Source organism: Grampus griseus (genome assembly GCF_964374135.1).
Source record: "Grampus griseus genome assembly, chromosome: 6".
Taxonomy (NCBI): Eukaryota; Metazoa; Chordata; class Mammalia; order Artiodactyla; family Delphinidae; genus Grampus; species Grampus griseus.
In genome coordinates this window covers 90,817,973-90,835,551 of record NC_139000.1, presented here as the reverse complement: position 1 = coordinate 90,835,551, position 17,579 = coordinate 90,817,973, and the positions used below count along the sequence as shown (strand labels likewise).

The 17,579-nt window shown below is 41.1% G+C and overlaps 1 pseudogene across 1 annotated transcript in view; it reads right to left on the bottom strand.

Moving 5' to 3' along the window:
• The window catches only part of LOC309823471 (RING finger protein 11-like), a 44,848-nt pseudogene extending 33,515 nt beyond the window's left edge, over positions 1-11,333 (bottom strand). Inside the window, exon 1 of the transcript XR_014298561.1 lies at positions 10,966-11,333. The product of XR_014298561.1 is annotated as an RING finger protein 11-like (transcript). The remainder of the gene's footprint in view (positions 1-10,965) is intronic.
• Positions 11,334-17,579: the final 6,246 nt, after the last annotated feature.

The following is a 17,579-nucleotide window of genomic DNA, read 5'->3' as shown; positions in this document are numbered from 1 at the left end:
TGCCTTTGGTGTTATATTTTAAAAGTCATTGCCATACCCAAGGTCATCTAGGTTTTCTCCTATGCTATCTTCTGGGAGTTTTACAGTTTTGTGTTTTACATTTAGGTCTGTGGTTCATTTTGAGTTAATTTTTATGAAGGATATAAAGTCTGTGTCTCGATTTTTTTTTTTTAACTATGGACATCCAGTTGTTTCAGCACTATTTGATGAAAAGACTATCTTTGCTCCATTGTATTGTCTTTGTTCTTTTGCCAAAGATCAGTTGATTGTATTTATGTGGGTCTATTTTGGGGCTCTTTATTCTGTTCCACTGATCTATTTGTTGTTTCACCAATACCACCCTGTCTTGATTACTGCACCTTCATAGTAAGTCTTCAAGTTGAGTAGTGTCATTCCTTCAACTGTGTCCTTCAATGAGGTGATAGCTATTCTGGGTCTCTTGCCTCTTCATATGGACTTTAGAATCAGTTTGCCAATATCCATAAAATAACTTGCTGGGATTTTTATTGGGATTGCACTGAATTTCTATAGATTAAGTCAGAAAGAACTGACATTTTGATAATACTGAGTCTTCCTATTCATGAACATGCAATAACTCTCCATTTATTTATTCTTTGACTTCATTCATCATGGTTTTGTAGTTTTCCTCCTATAGAGGTTGTACATATTTTATTAGATTTATACAGAAGTATTACATTTTTGGCAATGCTAATGTAAATAGTGTCGGTTTGTTTTAAACCTATTCCACTTGTTCATTATTGGTATATAGGAAAGCAATTGCCTTTTGTATATTAACCTTGGATCCTGCAACCTTGCTATAATCACTTATTAGTTACAGGAGTTTTGGGTCAACTCTTTAAGATTTTCTACATAGATGACCATGTCACCTGTGAACAAAGACAGGTTTATGTCTTCGTTCTCAATATGTACACCTTTTATTTCCTTTTCTTGCCTTATTGCATTAGCAAGGACTTGCAGCACAATACTGAAAAGTTATAATAAAGGAGGATATCCTTGCCTTGTGCTTAATCTTAGTGGGAAAGCATTGAGTTTCTCTCCAGGAAGTATGATGTTAGCTATTGGTTTTTTTGTAGATCGTATTTATCAAGTTAAGGAAGTCCTCTCTATTCCTAGTTTACTGAGAGTTTTTCTCATGAGTGCATGCTGGATTTTGTCAAATGCTTCTTCTGCATGTATTTATATGTTTTTTTCCTTTATTTGTCTTGGTTGGATTATATTAATTAATTTTCAAATGTTGAACCAGCCTTACGTACCTGACACAAATCCCATTTGGTCATGGTATATAATTGTTTTTATACTTTTGTGGCTTCAATTCACTAACATTTTGTTGAGAATCTCTGACACCATTTTTATCACATTTCTACTATAAAAGGTTTGGGATTCTAACGAATTTAAGCTATTAATTAGTCTTATCAAATTGTGCTCTTTATTCAAAGATACACCATAGCAGAACCCTGAGGGGATGGATGGTGAATGCTAAGGCCTGAATTTACACTTCTTTTATTCTTTATACCCTGAATCTGTCTCTCAACAAGTGTTCACGGTTGATGTTTAATTGTATGGAAATTAGATATAGCTCACTCCATTCATTCATTCAACAGATTCTACAGCAGAAGGGAGGCTTCTAAGGAGGTAGGGTGTATTAGTGGGGCTGTAGGTTATTACAGGGAATGCAAGCAAGGCCTCATAATGGAGACGGTGATATTTGAGAAAAGACCTAAAAAAGTGAGTGGATGAGTACTGTAGATAGTAAAGACAACAGCAATTCAGGTAAAGGGAACAGCAAGTGAAAATGTCTTCCTACTATACTTGTTGAACATCAAGGACTAAAGAGTATAAGGTGTTTGCAAAAGAGTGAGCAAGGAGTAGAGGTGGAGGACATGAGATCAAATATATAATGTGGAGGGTAATCATGTGGCAACTTTCCAGCATTTTAAGAACTTCAGCTTCAACTATGATGAAGGGGAAGACACTGAAGTCACATAATTCTTCTGACTTAGATTCTCAAAGTGTTCTCCGGCCACTATGTTAAGGACACAGTTCAGAGGGATAATAATTAAGATGACAGACAACGAAATCTTAATCCTGAGTGGTAACAGTGGAAAAATCGAGAAACTGTCAAATTCTGGTTCTATCTCAAAGATAGGGCTGACACATTTTGCTTGTGTATTGGATGTGAAAGGAGAGAGAAAGAAAAACGTCAAAGATGAATCACATTTTGTAACTGAGCACCAGGAAGAATGGAGCTGCGCTTTTCTGTTTTGTAAAGTCTACAGGAAAAGCATGAGCGACTATGTGTGTATTTGATTGCAAGGTATATTAAGTTTGGGATGTCTATTAAATGACAAAACAGAGATATTCTGTTAGTAACCAGTCTTGTTAGGTGGACCCAGTCCGTAAATGACAACCATCTATCTACCTAATCTGCTCAATCTGAAGCCCCATAAAGGATTTGGGGGCATTAGTGTGAAGAGGGGCTTCCTTTTGTGTTTGTGTGTATGTGTGTCATCTGCTTTGACACTGTGGTTAGGCTAAGGTAGCACTATTCTGGGCTTTCATCTTTGGCAACTTTTTTCTCACCATGAAGCTTTTTTATTGGGTTGACACCAAATGAGTATTTGCCTGATTCTTCATGTCCTGATTCTTTAACTATTTTCCTAGTTTGGACAGCCACAAATTTGGTTAGTATTTGTTAATTCCACCCTTCAACTTGGACACACTTGAAGCGAAGTGAAGTCCCACCACACTGATGGTAGACTCCATCTGAGCCTGCTCAAAAGGGCACAGAAGGTTGTCCACGGGGAGGGTACTATCAGAGGCTGATTGACAGTATCTGTGTTGTAGACCAACTTAAGGGCAAACACATACGGTTCTTACGCTTTCCTGCTCCTGATAATAGGCAATGGCAGGCTCTGGATCACAATGCTTGAACCCAGCAGGAATAGTGTTGCATTACATGTGGCATGACTATGATAAGGGGTATATATGTTATCTAGCATGTATCTTCTTTTTTATGCTACACAAATACAAGGCTGTCACTTTCTGAGACATTAAACTTTCTCTGGCTGTGACAGATTAAAAGCAGATGCCAAGTTAGAAACATTTCTGAATTAGGTGATTTGGGTTCCTTGACCAGGTTAAGAAAAACAAAACAAAACTGTTCTTCTTCTTGGTTTCACATTTAAACAATATGAGTTAGTCTAAACTATATGACCAAAAAATCGAACTACTAAAATAACAGGCTCTTATCATTATTATTTTGATATAATAAATAATAGAGGGATATTGTTTTACTAATAATTACCAGCATTTAGTAACGACAAGCCAAACATTAAGTCTTTAGGAAATTTGTGAACTCCTTCATTTCTTACAATAACTCTGTCAGATTGGTACCAGTATCTATCCCCATTGATGAAGAAACTCAGTTTCAGAGGAAGACACTGAGGCACAGAGAGGTTAAATGTAACTTGTCTATAATTGCCCTAGCTGCTATGCTAGTCGGCTTCATCAACCACTATCACCACTATCACATTTCTTTAATTGGACTTTAGATTCAGATAAACAATTTTTCCTGGTTGCAAGGAAATCATTTAACAGGCCCACATTGCAATGCTTGAAATGCAAGTCTGAGTCCAAATCTGAGAAACCTAAACCATGTGATCACTAAAAATACTGAGTATCAATTCTGAGCCTTATAATACGAGTTTGCATTTAAAATAACAGGCCCTATTAGGAATAAGTGTACAAATGGCATTCTAGGAGGGAATATATCCAACAGGTGTTTTAAATTGCTTTAGTGGCAGTGAAAATGTATGAAGGCATTTCCTGCAACACTAAATGAGCTGATTTGCTTTTGGTGGGTAAACACTGAACTTTGTTTACAAAACTTAACCTGAAAGTATTTTCTAAGTATCCTGCTATTACTCAAAGTTAGGCTTGTTATCTCCTTTAACAAACAAGAATGGTAAGACACAGTCTCAGTTAGTATAGTATGGATAAATCATTTGCAGGCTTGGGTAAACTTGTACCTTAACGAGTGTCTTCAATTTGGGGAAGACATGAATTCACTATTGCCATTCTCTATGCATATTATTGCCATATAAACTAATTCCAGCAAAAGAAAGCTATAGTTAGGTAGAACCTTTCATAAAGTGATGCAGTCACTCAGGAATACCTTATAACCTAAACTGACTGGACAGTCAGTAACCAATGAATTATTCTAATGCTGATTCATCTCAGAGATCCTTTATTCCAATGACTTCCGCTGCTATCCTTCTCTTTTTCTTTTGGGATTAAGAACTACGCATAAAGTCTTAGTTACTCTAAGGTTCACCTTGTACCTCTCCTGTCATACAACTCGTCACTTTCCCCATCATCTGCCACCAAATGCCAAAAAGAAATCTGAGTACTCTGCGGTCATGGCACAGGTATTTCTAAAGAGAGGAACACCTATTCAAAAATCACTAATCCGAGAATAAATATATGGGGAAATGAACTGGGGACATGAGTGGAATCTACTGAAACTGTGAGAGGCCAGCAGGGCAGCTATGTGTGTCTATATGTGCCTTAAAGAATAATGCTCTCTAGGAGAAAATATGCTTTAATGCCCCAAACTTTAATCCAATTAATATCTGGGAATATATTTCAAGACCACTTGTATATATGTGTATGTACATAATGTTAGCATTGTATATTATTTGTGTTATATTCTCCCTTATATTCATGGGAATATGTTGCCTTTAAAGTTTAAACTTTCTTGTTGATTTTGTACATGGATGAAGGTTCACACAGTAAGATAAGTTCAAGGATTTCTTTCTCCAATACCATTGATATGAATTCCTATTACTTAATTTCTTTTTGATAGATTTTCAGATGCCAGTCCAAGATAGTTCTGCCAATGGAAATCACAGGACTACCAAATATGGAAAAGACTGGAACACTTACAGTGTGTTTTCATGGTCTGCATCAGAATTCTACAGAAGGCATCTGGCTGAATTGGCAGTGAAATGAGAATGGAAAGTTAGTGTGTCGGTTACTTTTTAGTGTAGCATGTTTTCTTTTCTACTATTCTACTATGTATTAGAAATTACGTAAATATCAGGAGAAGAGAAATGGTTAAGAAAAAATATAATCTGTCATGTTAAAGACATTTGGCACTTACCTAGGCTCACAGGTAACACGAGAGAACATGAGAGCTGGCTTGTGAGAGCTAACCTTTTTCCATTTCCCTCAGTGTCTTCATGAAAAGCTTTGAGGCTCAAAGAAGGAAGTGACCCTGCCAGGTGCATACCATGAATCAGTGATGAAAGGGAGACTCCTTGGCTTCTGTAGAGCCATGACTCTGTACACACGGTATTAAAGAAGCATTAATTAAATGCCCCTTTACCTAACAACGTGGAGCTTAATCATAGGGTTTGGGCTTCTTGTCTCTTCTTTTCTTTTGCTTTCTCTTTTCCATCCTTGGGGGGCCTTAGTTTTTAGTTGCTCTCTTGAACTGGATTTATAAGACATTTCTTTTCACTAGCCCTTACTTTTTTGGATTGTAGGCTGAATTTTTAAGAAGTTGGGGAAGAAAAAAAAAAAAAAGTTGGGGAAGGATACTGAACTGCCAAAAGTTAACAGATTATTGGCAAAGATATAAAAATAATTAGAATGCCAATTTCCCTGGGTATTCCCTGTGTACTTTAGGGGTAAAAATAGTATTTGTAAAGTGATTTCAAAATGTGAAAATATTACCTGTGGGATATAACCTACGGGTGAAGAGCACTAACTCTAAAATTAATTTGCCTGGATCTTTTTTCCCCAGCTCCACCACTTATTAGTGGTGGGAGTTCAGGAGTGGTACTTCTTTGTGTTCCACTTCCTCTTTGAAAATCAAGGGCTTAATAACCTCACCCATTTTACAGGGCTGTGGCGTGGAGTTAATACATGTAGAGTGGTTAGGAATCCATGCCACTCTTAAGTCTTTGAAAATCAATCTTACTATTGTTGTTACTACTATTATTAATTTGTTAGCTGTCCTTGAAAAAGTTTGCCAGCAGTACTCACTTGCTTTTCTTTTTGTTTTATATTCTCTACATCCCACTTAAGCATTCTACCAAACCTTAAGAGGCTCTTATCAGATATTTTACACCTCTTTACTTGTTTGTCACAGCAAAAGTAAAAGGAGTGTGGCTCCCCTTGATCAAACAAACCAGAACTTTGGTTTTCTCCCATTCATACACATTGGTGAACAGATGTGAGAAAACGACTCCATGGTGCTTTCAGTCTGGAGCCAAACATCCAGGCTCTGTGTAACTCGACACTATTATGCACACATGTTGGTCCCTTAGGACCCAAAAGAATCTCAACTAAGCCCATCATTATTTCAGGAATATGACGAATGCTTTTTGTGAAGTAGGTGAATGTCACAGAAATACAAGAAAAGGCAGGGGTGTTTCATATCACAACTTTTTGAGAAATGCTCAGCGCTCTAAGATGTAGCTGACAATTCCCCCATCAGCTAATGCTTTCAAAGTGACCATAAATTTCACCATAAAGACATTTTTTCAGCAATGGCAATAACGCGGTGACTATACTGCTCAATTCCTCACAGTGTCAGCATTAAATACATTAAAAGGGTAAGTTAAAATATCTGTCTGATTGCTTCTGACATAACCCCGAGATCTCTTTTACTTCTGTACTCCATCAATTATAATGTGGAACATTAAGACAAATTATTTCTAAACACTAACAAGGAATGTAGCAACAAGTGGCAGACAATCAAGGGGAATTTTGCCATAGCGTGGTGCTTATTTTGTTACAAGCAGGAGTGCAAACCCAAAGGATGTAATTTAGAGGAAACTCTGTCCTGTCTATTCTCTAGGAACTAGAACAAGGAGACTGAGAGAAGATGATTCTGGGTAAATCAAACCGTTTTCTCCTAATTACAGCTGACTAATAGGGAGCAAACTCCCATGGAAGGCTGTGAGCTGCTTGAAGAAAGCTACGAGGTTGCCCTGGTTAGGGTCTTTCATATACAGTCATTCAAGCTCAGACTTGATCATCTGTCAGGGATGCTACAGTAGGGAGAGTTTTGCCGTAGCTCTGAGACTCAGCAAGATCACTTCCAACTCTAAAACCTACAATTTTAATTTAATCACCAACACCAGCCATCATTAAGAGCGACCTTAAATAACTCCAAATCTGTTCATCTACTCACATATTCTTTACACAGTCAACAGACCTCGAGTGATTACTACATGCCAGACACAGTTCTAAGACACAGAATAAGGGATAAGAAAGGTAACAACCTCTGTCACTGTGGGGCTTGAGTTCTTTGGGAAGAAGTTCATCTAAATACAAAGAGACACCAAAGATAATATTTGTTTTTATGATTATTCTGTGAAAGAAGTAAGGTAATCTGATAAATTGGGACTAAGTTAGGCCGGTAGGACAATCAAGGAAAAAATATCTTTAAGAGATGAGTGCCAAAGAATAGAAAGGAATCATTTATGGACAATTTTTCTGGAAATACTATTTCCAAAACATGGGAAAAACAAATACAAAAGCCCTGAGGCAAGATGAAGCTTAACTACAATCAAGGAACAAAAAGAAGCTAAAAGGTTAGCTTCTTGCACCCTCTTGCTCTGCTGGTGGGAATGTAAATTGATACAGCCACTATGGAGAACAGTATGGAGGTTCCCTAAAAAACCAAAAATAGAATTACCATATGATCCAGCAATCCCACTACTGGGCATATACCCAGAGAAAACCATAATTCAAAAAGACACACGCACCCCAATGTTCACTGCAGCACTATTTACAATAGCCAGGTCATGGAAGCAACCTAAATGCCCATTGACAGACGAATAGATAAAGAAGTGGTGGTACATATACACAATGGAATATTACTCAGCCATAAAAAGGAATGAAATTGAGTCATTTGTTGAGACGTGGATGGATCTAGAGACTGTCATACAGAGTGAAGTAAGTCAGAAAGAGAAAAACAAATATCGTACGTTAACGCAGGTATGTGGAACTTAGAAAAATGGTACAGATGAACCGGTTTGCAGGGCAGAAATACAGACACAGATGTAGAGAACAAACGTATGGACACCAAGTGGGGAAAGCCGCGGGGGGTGGGGTGGGGTGGGGTGGGGATGGTGGTGTGCTGAACTGGGCAAGTCGGATTGACATGTATACACTGATGTGTATAAAACTGATGACTAATAAGAACGTGCTGTATAAAAAAATAAATTAAATTAAATTCAAAAATCAAAAAAAAAAAGAATACTGTCTACTGTCCTCCGCGCCCCCTGGAACACTCACTCTAAATATCCAGGAGGTGCTTGCAGAATGAATGAATCAATGAACAAACAAGCTCACTCATTTCAAACGTGCGGTCACATGAGTAATCCGACCTTCTAAGAAGTTAAGCTTCTGGAAGGAGCCCATTTTCTTAACGTATTCAGCATCGAGTCATCACAAAATATGAACTCTTATAAAGTACTGCCCCCTCACTTCCCATGAGAAAGCAAAATTCCTCAGCAGGGAAATGGGAGGGTAGCAGACATTACCCGCAAAGCTTTGGAAAGGCTGCGGCTCGCTGAGCACTTCACTAGGGCCCCTGACCGCCTGCCTGGTAGTAGGACAGACACACCAGGAACGGCTGCTGACCGGCAGAAAGAGCGCCCAGCCAGGCAGGCAGCACACCCCGCACCCTGCCAAGCGAGGTCTGGCCAGCAAGGGAAAGATGCTCTCTCCACTTCAGAACCGCCCACCACTAGAAAGCTGGGTCCTGCCAGGGCCTGGACACACGAGGCCTTCCTTACAAGGGTTACAAATCTGTGGCCTTGCTCTGCCTCGAATAAAAGACAGAGACGGGGACAACGTGACCATCTCCAGATGAACTTTCAACTTCGTTTCAAGTGCCTGGGTGCTGGGTCACAGTGCATTTCTAAACTCTTCCAATACTCAAAAATACCAATTTCTAAGATGCAGAAGAGTTGTTAAACATACACTTAGCACAGATCCCAGTCCCACTCCTGAGTATTTTCTCAAGTGAGGTAAAAACCCAAGTTCACATGGAAACCTGCCCTGGGATGTTTACAGCAGCTTTATTCCTGATCCCCTCAAAACTGGAAACATCCCACAAGTCCTGCCACCCACAGGCGAATGGACAAACGGAACATGGAATACAACACAGCCAGAAAAAGGAGTGGCTTCTCATACCCGCAACAACAGGGATGACGGACTTCCCTGGTGGTCCAGTGGCTAAGACTCCGCGCTCCCAATGCAGGGGGCCCGGGGTCCATCCCTGCTCAGGGAACTAGATCCCGCACGCTGCAACGAAAACATACCGTACGCGCCAATGAAGATCCCATGTGCCGCAACTAAGACCCGGCACAGCCAAGTAAATAACTAACTAAATCAATGTTTAAAACAACAACAACAAAAAAAAAACCCGGGATGGATCTCGCATGGTTTTACTGAGCTAAAGCAGCCAGAATCAAAAAGCTACATGCTGTTGTTCCGTTTATCTGGCTTTCTGGAAAAGCCAAAACCTTAGGGACAGACAGGAGATTAGCGGCCAAGAAGCTAGAGGCGCGCTGGCGCCAAAGGGCAGCAAAAGGGATGAGAGGATTGCTCTGCCGCCTGACGGCGATCATCTGTCAAAACTCCTACAACTGTGCACTACAAGTGAACTATGCTTCACGGCTACTAAGGATAAACAAATGATTACATTTTGAAAAATGCGCCGGCCAGCCAACCCGTGCATGACAAGTGCAGTAAGAGGGGCGGGGAGGCAAGTGGATCAGCTGGACTTTTGAAGGTTCTCCCCACTTTGTTTCCCTCCCCTGGGATGTCTCCCCGCCCTGCCCACTGCTCAGGCCGCCCACCAGGGCCACCCGGAGTTACCCAACCGGAAAAGCCAGAGCCCAGGCTCAGCCGCGCCTCCGGGCACAGAAAGGGCAAAAATAGAAAGCGCCAGTGCGCGGTGGCGGGCTGGAAACCCTCGGACCTCAGATGACTGCGGAGAACCGGGGCCCGGGAGTCAACATCGGCTCCCAGGCGGTCCCAGCGTCCCGACCCCGACCCCGGCCGCGACACACTTTCCACAAACTGACACACACGGAGCCCGCGCGAGGGCCGGGTCGCCTGGAGGACGGTCCCCCGCAAGCCGAGGGCACGAAAGGGCGCCCCAAAGGCGCCGGCCCAAGGCGCCCGCTGCGCTTTCCCTTCGGAAGGTGGGCTGCGGGGCCCAGGCGTAAACCCTGAAACAAGGAACACGCGCACCACGCCGCCACGGGGGACGAGAGGCCGGGCGCCCACCTAGCCCGACACCCTGCATTTCTGGAATCACCGGACGCCTGTGTACATTTCCGTCTGGCCTGTCATTTTCCAAAGGCCACTCAAGGTCAGGGGACAGAACGCCTCTTCTCCAAGTGTCCTGCCAGCCCACCCACTCAAGATCAGAGGGACAAAATGCCTAACTAAAACAAAACAAAACAGAAACACAAAAAAACTGGAGAGAGGGAGGAAAGGGTGCCCTGAAAAATAAAAAAAAAAGCTAAGCACGTTGACAGCGCTAAGAATAAACTACCAGGAAAAAGAAACCCTACATGTCAGATCCTAAAGTACAGAAGGGCAAGCCCGCCGGCAGTCCAGGCCCGGGGGAACCGGGGTCCCCAGCCCTGCAGAGCCAACTGCAGAGCGGCTCAGGCGCCCCTCGGAAGCGCGGGGTCCCCGCGGCCGAGTCGGCGCCCCCGGCCGGCGCCGGCTCCCCTCTGCCCACCCTGCGCGCGGGGGCTGGAAACTGCCGCGGAGAACCACGGCGGGGCGGGAAGGGGGGGCTCCAAAGAGGGTCTGGCGACTCGAGTCGCTCCGTTTCTCGGTGGGCTCAGCGCGCGCCGTGGGGGAAGAGGGGCGGGTTTCCGGGAGGAGGGGACGGGCGGCACTTACGTAGACCGGCAGCTGCCACGGGTAGACGGCGGGCTCGGTCCCCAAGAGCGACTCCAGCCTCAGCTCCAGCTTCTCCCCCATGTCTTCGCGCGCGGCCCCCGCACCGCGCTACTCGGGCGGTTGGAGGAGGGGCGCGGCGCCGCCGGCGGGGGCGGGGCAGACGGGCAGGCGGGAGGCTGAGGGGAGGGGGCCTGGCCTGGGCCTCAGCTGCCGCCGCCGCGCTCCTGCCCGGCCCCCGGCTCCCTCTTTGTGGTCACAGGCCCGGGGCCTCCAGCGCTGCTGCGAACTCGGGCCGGCATGAGGCGAGCACAATGAGCCGGGGACTGGACTAAAACACTCCCCGCGCGGGCGGCCCGCCCCGTGGACTCGCACGCTCTCGCGCGCGCACGCACGCACGTACGCACGCACGTACGCACGTCATCGGCTGTCCCTGGCCACACCCACCGGCCCGAAGTGGGGACCCGGGAAAACCCCCTCAGGGCCAGTGATGGCGGGTTCGACTCCCGCCCTCGACGTACCGTGACACACCCCCTTCCCCCCAATAATAAGACTATAATTCCTATTAAATATGACAGCTGGAATCCGGGCTTCTGTTCACAAAAATGCCGTGTATTTAGCCTATGCTAGGCACCAGACCGCGGACGCTCAGTACTGGCAAAAAAGGAAATGCCCTGCCTTCATAGCACTGCCATTTTAATTGGAATAGTAGTGACAATGGTCAAGGGAGAAAATAAAGTGTCATCATCGCCACGGGGATGGTTAATCTCATGTGCGCACTGCGTGGGGCCCCGGCAACCACAAACATTATTCCAGATGTGGCCAGGAAGGTATTTTTCAGAAGAGATTAACACGGAAATTGGTCCACTTTGCGTAAAGGAGATTGTCAATGCCGCGGCGTGGGTGGGCCTCGTCCATCAGCTGAAGGACTGGAGAGAAAAATGAGGTGCCCTAGAAAGAGGGAAGTGTTCCTCCAATGGACTTGGCACATCAGCTCTTCCCTGTGTCTCCAGCCCAGAGTCCTGCCCTGACTTGCCTGCCTCACGGTCACAAGAGTCAACTCCTTAAAACGAAACTATATATGTAAAAATATTGAATATATACAAGCCTATTAATTTGTATATGTGTGTATAGATATGATATATATATGTATACACATATGTTTATATGTGCATGCGTTTGTAGTCTATGTGTAAGTACTATATACAGTATACATACAAGCCTATATATTTGTGTGTATATATTGTATACATGTATGTATGTGTATATATATAGTATACATATTATAAAGGTGAACATGCTGTTTCATAGAGATAGTGATAAAAAGAAGAAAAAAGTAACATATCAAAATGATAAAATCATTAGAGTTTGCTTAAACATCAACTCATTACTCTCAAAAGAGATAATGGTAAGGAAATACACATTTTACTATCTTTATGGTAGGAACTGTATTTTAGATAGTCAAATAGCTCTGAGGGTCACTGTTCTTAAAAATGAATTCTATCTCAAAAATGGAGAAGAAATGATCAAATTTAAATAACTTTTTGCAATCTATATTGAAATAATGGATTTAGGCAACAGTCATAATGGCTGTTACCATTGTACTAAGGTGGAATGCTAATGGGAAGAATTATAAAGAAGGAGTTATGTCATGACTGGAATGCAGTAATCAATCTTAGTATCAGAAGCAGGTTACCATGAAGGTAATTAAGCTTCAGCTTCAGGTTCCCTTATTTGCATATGTCACTTCCAAGCTCTGGGAGGGGCCAGAACTGTATGATGTTTGAAGAAATTAGTTAGGTTTTACGAATTTTAATTTTTGTGTCTGTAATTTCTTTACTATTCTAACTAAACATTTACATTTGTCACTTTTTTTGTAATTCTGTAGCCTTTTTGTTAAAGAAGAGACTTCAAAGTGTAAAAGCTTCAGGCCTTAACTAATCTAGACTTATTCCTGATTAGAATCACTAGTCCTGAGACAAACAAACATACTATGCTTCTCCATGTTATGCAACTGAATCACCCAAAATTATGTACACAGTATTCTTTTTTTTTTAATGTTTATTTATTTATTTTTGGCTGTGTTGAGTCTTCGTTTCTGTGCGAGGGCTTTCTCCAGTTGTGGCAAGCAGGGGCCACTCTTCATCGCGGTGTGTGCGCCTCTCGCTATCGCTGCCTCTCTTGTTGTGGAGCACAGGCTCCAGACGCGCAGGCTCAGTAGCTGTGGCTCACGGGCCTAGTTGCTCCGCAGCACGTGGGATCTTCCCAGACCAGGGCTCGAACTCGTGTCCCCTGCATTGGCAGGCAGATTCTCAACACTGTGCCGCCAGGGAAGCCCTACACAGTATTCTTGACAAAATTTTTGAAGTTTAATATATTCAAACCATTATATCTAACTAAAATATTGAGAAAATATGGAGAACAGGGAAAAAGTTAAACTACCTCATAAGGAAGCAATCAATAAAATCCAAACTTTGGAGTGTACTATAGAATAATTGCCTACATTTCTTTAAAATTTTAATAGAATTGAAAAAAATTAAAATGGAGGATTTTGCGTGATTTTTAAAAATTCTGATGTGATCAAAAACTGTGAAAATACATTTCTTAGAAGGTAAAGGAAATTGATTATGAATTGAATATTATTACATGACATTAATAAATAATTAAATTTGTAACAAGTGCTAATGTGATTGTGTTTATGTAAGAAATATTTTTATTACTATTTTTGAGATTCATATTAACTTTAAAGTTGTTTGGTTTAAAGAACAAATATTAGGGGATAGATTTAAAACATGTTTTTTTTAAGCTAGATGATGAATTCATAAGATTTATTGACCTTTCTTCTTTTGTAAATATTTGAAAATTTTTATAATTTAAAAATATTTGTTAAATTTCCCCATAAACATTCTGTTTACTTACACCATGACCAAGTGGGATTTATTCCTGGAATGCAAGGGTGGTTCAGCATATGAAAATCAATCAATGTAATATTCATACCTCACATTAGCAGAAAAAACAAACCAAACCAGAACAAAACACATGATCATCTCAATGCATTAAGAAAGAGCATTTGACAAAATTTAACACATTTCATGATAAAGACACTCTAAAAACTAGGAATAGAAGGAAATCACCTCAACATAATAAAGGCCGTATATGAAAAACTCATAGCTAACTTCATACTCAATGATAAAAGATTGAAAACTTTTTCTCTTAATATCAAGAACAAAACAAGAATGTTCTTTTTCAACACTTATATTCAACATAGTCCTGGAAGTCAACCTGGGCAGTTAGACAAGAAAAAGAAAGTTAAACGTTCCAAATCAGAAAGGAAGAATTAATCTTATCTCTGTTCACAGATGACATGACATTATACGTAGAAAACCAAAACAATTACACCCCCAAAAAGAGAAGAAACGGAACTAATAAATGAACTCAGCAAAGTTATAGGATACAAAATCAACAACGAAAATTAGTTGCATTTCTGTATGCTAATGATGAACAATCAAAAAGGAAATTAAGAAAACCATTCAATTTACAATAGCGTCAAAAAGAATAAAATACTTAGGAATAAACTTAACCAAGTAGAAAAAATATTTACACTGAAATTAAAGAAACAAATTTTAAAAAGACACAAATAAATGGCGAGATGTCCCATATTCATTGATTGGGATATTCAATATTGCTAAAATGTCAACACTACCCAGAGTAAACTACAGATTCAATGCAATACCGATTAAAATCACAATGATTTTTTTTTTTGCAGAAATAGAAAAACCCATCCTAATGTTAACATGGAATTTAAAGGGACCTGAAGTAGTCAACTGGTTTTTAACAAGGATGCCAAGACTATTCAATGGGGAAAAAAACATCTTTTCAACAAGTGGTTTTGGGAGAAGTAGATGATCTACATGCATTAAGAAAGGAAGTTATGCTCTTAACATATATAAAAGTTAACTGAAAATGGATCAAAGACCTAAATGTAAAAGCTAAAACTATCAAACTCTTAGAAGAAAACATGGCAAAATTTCATGACATTGGATTTGATCATGGTTTATTGGATATGACACCGAAAGCTCAGGCAGCAAGAGAAAAAATAGATAAGTTGGACTTCATCAAAATTTAAAACTTTTGTGCATCCAAGGACACTATCAACAGAGTGAAGATGTAATCTACAGAATGGGAGAAAATATTTGCAAATCATATACTGCATAAGGGATTGATACCCAGAATACCAAAAGATGTCCTACACTTCAGCAATAAAAATACAGGGCAGTCCAATTAAATATAAGGGAATTGAGTGGACATTTCTCCAAAGAGGATGTACGGGTAGTGCATGAGCATATGAGAGGATATTAAATATCACTAATCTTTAGGGAAATTCAGACTGAGAGCAGGATGGCATGTCACCTCACACACTTGGGATGGCTGTTGTTGAAACAAAACACAATGGCAGGTGTTGGCAAAGATACGCAGAAATTGGAGTCCTTGTGCTTTGCTGATGGGACTATGAAATGGTGCAGTGGCTCTGGAGGACTGTCTAGTCCTCAAAAATTGTACACCGATTGCCATGTCATCCAGCAGTTCCACTTCTGGGTATATACCCAAAAGAGGTTGGAGTAGGGACTTGAACAGCCACTTGTACACCTATGTTCTGGCAGCATTTTTAACAGTAGCCAGGAGGTGGGGGTAACCTAGGTGTCTATCCAAGGAAGAAAGGATAAACAGAATGTAGTTTATGCATACTGTTGACTATTGTTCAGACTTGAAAGAGAAGGAAATCCTGGCATGTGCTACAGCAAGGATGAGCCTTGAAGATGTTATGCTAGAAGTAGGCCAGTCACAGAAGGATAAATGTTGCAACATCCCACTTGCGTGGGAATAGCTAGGGTGCTTAGGTTCATGGAGACAGATACTGTTACTTCGGGCTGTGGGGAGGAGGAAATTGGGAGTTGGTATCTAATGGGTATAGAATTTCAGTTGGGGAGCATGGAGAGGTTCTAGAGATGGATGGTGGTGATGGTTGCGCAGCAATGTGGGTACGCTTAATGCCACAGAGCTGAAGTGATAAGAATTTTGGATTTTGCCACGATAGAAAAAAATGAAAAAGTAACTATTAATGAAATAATTTTTAATTAAAAATATACAAAAGATATATAAAAATACTGTTTACCAAAAGGCATGCATAACTTCATATTTATCCTTTCACAGTTACAAACTCAACCTTTCTCAGTAATTTCTGGTGGTAAATATGGATTGATGCTTTTCACACTCATTAATCAATAATGTAGACTCCTGTGGGGACCTCCTTGAATTTTCACATGTACAGTATTACATCAGAAACAAGCACTACTGAAAGAAAAAATGAGGAAGAAACAAAAATAAAATCTTTATCATCTGTCATGTATGCACTTACACTGGTAGCCAGCAAATTTTTCTTTAAAATTCCAAAGAGTAAATATTTTAGACTTTTCAGACCATACAGAGTTTTTTGTAACTACATAATTCTTCTGTTGTTGTATAAAGGCAGCCATAAACAATACATAAAGGAGTGAGCATGGCTGATTCCAAGAAAACTTTACCTACAGCAACAGTCATGGGCCAGCCCTGGGTAATTTGCTGACTGTAATTTTTACCATGTAGTAGTTTGATTGCCAAGAGCTCCAGCTTTTCTTTGGGCACTCAGCTGAAGCTAATGGCTAGAATAAATTTAACATAGGTATGCCTGTGAAGTGCACTGGGAGGCCTCCTCAATAATTGTAGCACTTATGATTGGTGTTGGAATCATCCCAGGTTTATTCCTCTTCCATTATCTTTAAATTAAGAATTGCCATGTGATTTGCTTTGGCCAGTGAAATGTGAACAGAGTATTATGTGGATTTCCAATTGGAAAAATTGAAATACAGGTGCAACTTGCCATCTAACCTTTTGTGTACTGCAATGGTTGTAGAATTACATGTCCAGAATGAGTCTGTATCACCCTAGATTCCTGAGTGACAGTTATAAGCGGAAAGGCCCTGCAGTACCACAATAGATATGCTTAATTGGCAAGAAATAAATTGTGACTGTGTTAATCCAGTGAGATTTTGTGATTGTAAATTATCACATCATAATTTAATCCATCCTGCTTGATAGTACACTATTTGATTAATAATTGTGTAATTTTAAATTTTCATTAATTGTAAATCATGATTTGCCAATATCTGAAGCAGCGATTAAAGGAGTTTTATGTGGGCTTCCCTGGTGGCGCAGTGGTTGAGAGTCCGCCTGCCGATGCAGGGGACACGGGTTCGTGCCCCGGTCCGGGAAGATCCCACATGCCGCAGAGCGGCTGGGCCCATGAGCCATGGCCGCTGAGCCTGCGCGCCCGGAGCCTGTGCTCCACAACGGGAGAAGCCACAACAGTGAGAGGCCCACGTACCGCAAAAAAAAAAAAAAAAAAAGGAGGTTTATGTGAAAGGGCATCGACAGACTTGTATCTGCATTGTAATTAGGGATTACAATGCATATTTTATAGTGCTGAAGAATTCTGGAAATCTACTATGTCTTTCTGAAGCTGACCTAAGCAGTATGACATAGGCTCTTTTAGCTCACAGCCCATATTTGATGTTTATTTG